General features: G+C 49.0%; 1 pseudogene; it reads right to left on the reverse strand.

The window, feature by feature from the left end:
• Positions 1 to 336: 336 nt before the first annotated feature.
• LOC123388611 lies at positions 337 to 814 on the reverse strand (annotated as a pseudogene).
• Between the last annotated feature and the right edge of the window lie 5,920 nt (positions 815 to 6,734).

The raw sequence follows: 6,734 nt of genomic DNA on the forward strand, positions 1-6,734 counted from the left end.
CAGACTCCCCGCCAAGCAGAGAGCCCAATACGGGGCTCGATCCCAGGACCCGGAGATCATGACCAGAGCCAAAGGCAGAGACTTGACTCACTGAGACACCCAGGCGCCCCCTTTCTCTGGGTTTCGACAAAAGTATCTTACCACCATCGTAGCACTCTGAATAGTTCCACCGCCTTAAAAATCCTCTGTTCTCTGCCTAGTCACCCTACCCACCCACCCACCTACCCACCCGCACCTTCCCCCCCCCCCCCCAACAGGCACCCTCCACCCCTGCCAAAACCCATGGCAGCCGACAGATCTTTGTTTTCCCTTTTTCCCTGCCCTGCCTGCCTGCCTGACTTCTTACCTTCCTTATCACTAGTTTGAATATCATTGGCTTATTATGAAAGACAGACATGGAAATTACTAACACGAGGCAAGATTTCACAACTTCAGTGGACTCAGTAGTTTCACGGGATGCCATTGCAATAATGATTTATTACAGTCTATATATTTTCTCAGAATGTCACGGTCTCTAAGTAAGAAAATAGTCCACATCATCTAGAACTACCCCGAGGCCTCCATATTCTGGGAGAAGACATTTATCGCCAACTTTCAGGCCAACTGGTTGAAATCTCTCCACCCTTTCCTTTAGAGCCTGACCAATAGCTATTCCTGTTGCTTACAGTTCTTTTCCTTGAGATTTTTCGGGGAGCCCACTGCCTCCTATGGTTACAATTTTGGCTGCACTCCTTTGGAGCAAAACCTGGTCAAAGAGGGGGAGAAACCCTCTCCACACACCTGCCCGTCTATGACGCTGTCTGCTACAGTTCATATTCTGCTCTCCAGCCGCCGACTGATCTCATGACCCTCTCCACAGTCTGGCCTCCTTCAGCATGTCACATTGAGTTGGAACCGTGAGGTAGGTGCACCTCTTCTGATTGGCTTCTCTCAGTCAGGAATACACACGGAAGTTTCCCTGCCTGGCTCCCCACAGCTCCCCATAGCTCCATAGCTCGCTCATCTCTTTCCAAAGCCCCGAAAAACCATTTAGTTCATGGCCTGGATGTACCCCACTCTCTGTATCCATTCTCCTCCTGCGGGACTTCTGGATTGCCTCCAGGTTCAAGCCATTATATGAGTGAAGGGGCCGTGAACGTCTGCGTGTAGGTTTCTGTGCAGACCTCAGTTTTCAACTCATTTGGGTCATCGATACATACCAAGGAGCAGGATTGCCATGTCGTACGGGTAAGAGTATGTTTAGCTTTGAGAGGCCATCACCCATATTTCTGGCATGGGGGGGGGCTGAGCAGAGGGCTGTGCATGGAAGGAACAAGGTCATGAAGGAGGGAGAATTCAAAGATGCTGGAAAGGAAGACGTCACCGGGGCACACCCTTTAGCTCAGGGTTTGTGGCAGACCCTAAGGATGACATTGACATGAGACAGAGTAACAGGAAAAGGAGCCTACAAATTTGTTCCCTGAAAGTGTCACATGACAAAGCCCTCCCAAGGAAAGCAAGACCCTGAGAAGGAGCAAATCCTAGTTGCTGGTATATTGAGTTGAACAAGAAGAGGCGATTGTGGAAGAGTAACTAACCTACGTGGGGAGGCTAAAGGAACATACAGATCTGAAAGAAAGAAAGAAAGAAAGAAAGAAAGAAAGAAGCAAGCAAACAAACAAACAAACAAGATCAGTTTGTCCAGAGTTCTCCTTTCCATTCTCAACTTCCCGTCCTTGAGGATTAAGAATGTCACTCACAGGGTACCTGGGCGGCTTAGTCCCTTAAGGTTAAGCGTCTGCCTTTGGCTCAGGTCATGATCCCACGTTCCTGGGATCAAGTCCCACATCAGGCTTCTTGTTCAGCGGGGAGCCTGCTTCTCCCTCTCCCTCTGCCTGCCCTTCCCCCCTGCTTCTGCACGCGCGCAGAATATATGTGTGCGTACATGTGTGTATACACACATACATATATACACACGTGTGTGTGTGTTTGTGTGTCCCCCTCTCTTCTCTCTCTCAAAGAAAGAAAGAAAGAAAAAAGGATGTCTCTCTCTCTCTTTCTTTCTTTCTTTCTTTCTTTCATTTTAAAGATTTTACTTCTGCATTTGACAGCGAGAAAGAGAGCCCAAGTAGGCAGAGCGGCAGAGGCCATGCGGGGTGTTTATCGAGCTCTTCATTGCTATTTTGGTCCTTGTGGAAGTGATCTCTACTACCGGGGTGGGGCTGGAACTCAGGACTCAGATCTAAGAATCAGTGCGCTCTATGGAGAACCAACCAGGGGACCCTGAGCTTTTTGTAGCTTAGGGAGAGAACGGGTCTCCTGTGTGCCGCCGCCCCCGCTCCCATACCGCTTTGGCACACAGGTTCTTTGGAATGTGAAGCGCTTAAGAAACAGTAACCCAGGGGCACCTGGGTGGCTCAGGCGTTAAGGGTCTGCCATAGGCTCAGGTCATGATCTCGGGCACCTGGGATCCTGTGTGTGTGTGTGTGTGTGTGTGTGTGTGTGTGTGTGTGTGTGCGCGCGCGCGCCCCCCCCCCCCCCCCCCCCCCCCCCCCCCCCCCCCATCTCATCTGGCTCCCTGCTCAGCGGGAAGCCTGCTTCTCCCTCCCTCTCCCACTCTCCCTGCCCCTGCTCGTTTCCCTCCCTCGCTGTTTCTCTCTGTCAAATGCATAAACAGAACCATTTCAGGGTACCATGAGTCTCAGATGGCCCAAGTGGGCTTCTTTCGACATGTTTGAATTGCGTGCACAAGTAGAGGAAGGCTGCTAGGAGACTAAGCTATTAGAAACTGGGAAGCCTGTTTAGTTCCATCAGTGAAGGCCCAGCTTTTGGGGAGGACCCAACGCTCAGGGAGATGCTCTGGTCTTCATTTGGTTTTTGTTTCTTGCTGCAGCTGCTGTTGCTGCAGCTGTTGCACAGAACCTGCCGTGTTTTGATTGGAAATGGAAAACAACTGATGGATGGGATCCATAGGTGGCCATGCTATGTTGCACTTGGATTTGTTTTCAGCCAAGGGGTGGATTTTGAGCCTCTGGTCTTTCATGACCTCTCCACAAGTAAGACTGAAACAAAGGCTAGAAGTTGTTTGCATCTTGTTTGTATCTATGTGTCCCTATGCGTTACACATCTGAGATGTTTTCTCTCCCTCAGGATGCTTTTGCTAACATCCATTTGCAAAGGACTCTTTATTTTTTTACTGAGTCTAAAGGAGGCACCTGTAAAAATCGGGCATGAGACGAACAAGCCCGAATGTTTTTCAGGTCACATGATCTGGGATGACATCCCCTACATTCAGACTTTTGTCTGAATGTAGGGGATTGTCTCCCCTACATTCAGGCTTTTTGTCTGAATATAGGGGATTGTCGCTCCATCGGAAAGATGCCTCAAGGGAAGGGCCCCCAATCGATCGATGGTCCAGAGAGAGAAGGATAGACAAAAATGGAACACACCCCCCCCCCCCCCCCAACTTCCCAATAGTCAAAAGAATGAGGAAGTGGAGGAAGATGGGCGGACAGACACTAGAAATCCGAAATCCACTCCCCTCCCCCCACTTCCTCCTCCCCAAGTACACACACCTGAACTGATTGATGCCCAACCCACTGACTCCCAGGGGGCTGAAAAGCAACTACAGATAAAGCCTATTTTACAGAACGAGATGAAGGCGGAGGCGGAGGCGGAGGCGGAGGCGGAGGCAGGCAGAGGCCAAACGGGAAAAGAAAAGAAAAAAGAAAAAAAAAAATTAGTCCAAAACTTTAAATCTGCCCCGGGCCTTGCCAGCGGCTCCCTTGCCCCGCCTTCACCTCCGCCGCGAGACCCCCCCCCCACACACACACCCTTTTCTGCACGCCGGGGGTGTGGCTGGAGTGGTCAACTCCTTTGCCATCCCAGGTGCCTCCGGCGGCGGCGGCTCCTCCTCCTCCCTCCTCCACCCTCCCCCGCCTCCCCCGCCTCGTTATCAAGGAACAAAAGTCACTCCAAGCCCTTGGGCCAACTCCTTCTGAGGTCTAAATTGGAGCATCTTGCAAATCAGCAGGGAGGGGCCCCGAGGGCTCCCCTGGACCTAAACAGCCCACTTCAGACTTCCCCACAGGAGCCTGAGTGTGGGGAAACAATTGACTGACTTTTTTTAGTGGACACAGGTGCGACTTTTTTGGCTTTAAAGGCAATTCAAGGTTGTTGGTTTTATTTTAAAGAGACATAGTTTTGGAGCCCACAATGCCACATGCAATACAGATAATCAGCTTTTTTATTTTTTTTTTTCCCCCCCCCATTTCATTTCATTTCATTTCATTTTGCAGATTTTAGTTTTTTTACCAGAGAGAGGGGGGGGTGGTGGGAGAGAGAGGGAGAGAGAGAGAGAGAGAGAGAGAGAGAGAGAGAGAGAGCGCGAGCTGGAAGCAGGCTCCCTGCTGAGCAGAGAGCCCCCAAAGCAGGGCTCCATCCTAGGACCCCGGTATCATGACCTGAGTCGAAGGCAGAGGCTTAACCCACTGAGCCACCCAGGCGCCCAACAGATTTTTTTATTTTTTAAGTAATCTCTACACCGAACGTGGGGCTCGAACTGACAACCCTGAGACCAAGAGTCCTGCTCTCTACTGACTGAACCAACCAGGTGCCCCTGGAATATCATCTTTCAGAGACACATGCGTAGACTCAGATATGATGAGACAGCTTAAAAAGGTCTCATTGACTGTATGGATCCATAAAGCCCCTTGGAAATGTTGGCCTGTTAACCTTAACCTTGCTGACAGAGGTCGCCCTAGCCTTAACAGTTGAGTAAAGAGTGCCACCTCATGGCGGATGCAGGAACTTCAGGAAATTTGGAGGGCCTCAGGAAAAGAGGAATCCACCCAAATCTGCAGATTTTGCAGGCGAAAAAAATTTTTGGCTTGGTCTCCTCCTGGGTTAATGGATCCAAACAGGCACTTAAAGGTCCAATCTAGGGGAGCCTGGGTGGCTCAGTCGTTAAGCATCTGCCTTCGGGGGAGTCTGCTTCCCCCTCCCCCCTCTCCTTCCGCTTGTGTGTGTCCCCCACCCCCACCCCGCTCAAATAAATAAACTAAAATCTTTTTTTTTTTTTTTTAAGATTTTATTTATTTATTTGACAGAGAGAAATCACAAGTAGTAGATAGAACAGGCAGCAGAGAGAGAGAGAGAGAGGGAAGCAGGCTCCCTGCTGAGAGCCCGATGCGGGACTCGATCCCAGGACTCTGAGATCATGACCTGAGCCGAAAGCAGCGGCCCAACCCACTGAGCCACCCAGGCGCCCCAAACTAAATAAACTTTTTTTTTTTTTTTTTTTTTTAAGATTTTATTTATTTATTTGACAGAGAGAAATCACAAGTAGATAGAGAGGCAGGCAGAGAGAGAGAGAGGGAAGCAGGCTCTCCACTGAGCAGAGAGCCCGATGTGGGACTCGATCCCAGGACTCTGAGATCATGACCTGAGCCGAAGGCAGCGGCTTAACCCACTGAGCCACCCAGGCGCCCCAAACTAAAATCTTTTAAAAAGAAAAAAGTTCAACCTAAAAGCCTTTGTAAAAAGCTCCATCAAAGCAGAAAAGAAAGAAAGAGAGAAAGAAAGAAAGAAAAACCCCATATATGGTCACTTGCTATTCTTGCCTTGCTTATGTAGATGATTAGAACAACTGTGTTAAAACTGGACTTGTTTTACAAACAAATTAACCTTCCTTTGGCTATCTTTGAGGGGAAGAACGGTGACTTTAGAAAGAAAGATTCTAATTCAATAACACACTTTCGGGGTTGGTAGTTGGTAGTTCTGATGAATTATCTTTGAGCGTTTGTTCTTTGCCTCTAAAACTGGACTGGATCCTGGATCCTTCTGGTTTCCTTGATTCTCTATGACTGTGACTCTTTGTTAAATTTTTTTTTTTTTTAGATTTATTTATTTGACAGAGAGAGATCACAAGTAGGCAGAGAGGCAGGCAGAGAGAGAGAGAGAGGAGGAAGCAGGCTCCCTGCTGAGCAGAGAGCCCGATGCGGGACTCGATCCCAGGACCCTGAGATCATGACCCGAGCCGAAGGCAGCGGCTTAACCCACTGAGCCACCCAGGTGCCCTGACTGTGACTCTTTGAACTAAGGTTTCCAACATTCTACCATTCTCCTATCTTACAACCATTAAGAACTAAAACATGTGTGTGTGTGTGTGTGTGTGTGTGTGTGTGTGTGTGTGTATCTATATCTATATTTATATCTATATCTCTATCTATCTATCTATCTATCTATCTATTTTTTTTTCCCCCTCTGAAGCCTGGAGAAGAAGTTCGACCACGTGAAAGAAACTTGAGGGAAGTGGCCACACTAGCTCGTCATACATAATAGACAGTCTTTGTGCCTGCTGCTCCACGGGACACTCGAAATGAGACATTTGACCTACACACCAGAAGAATCCCTTAGATAGGCCCTGCCCACTCCCACTCCACCCAAGGATGCTTCAAGCCTGACAGCTAGAGACCTCACTGGCAGCAGTCCAGACTTAGATACTGGGTTGAGCCCTTGTTTCAACCAGTAACCAGTGTTTTCCTTTTGTTTCCATAGAAGTGCCTCTTATTAACCACTGGATTGCTAGATGAATGAGGCAGAGTCTATGATAGTTAACTCCACTTGCTGCACCTGTATTAGCCACCCTTTGGAAATAAGAACCCATATAAATAGGGGCACTTGGCTGGCTCAGTCGGTAGAACATGCGACTCTTGATTTCAGTGTTGTGAGTTCAAGCCCCGCACTGGGTGCAG

This window comes from Mustela putorius, unplaced genomic scaffold (assembly GCF_011764305.1).
Source record: "Mustela putorius furo isolate JIRA1106 unplaced genomic scaffold, ASM1176430v1.1 tig00003905_pilon_pilon_pilon, whole genome shotgun sequence".
NCBI lineage: Eukaryota > Metazoa > Chordata > Mammalia > Carnivora > Mustelidae > Mustela > Mustela putorius.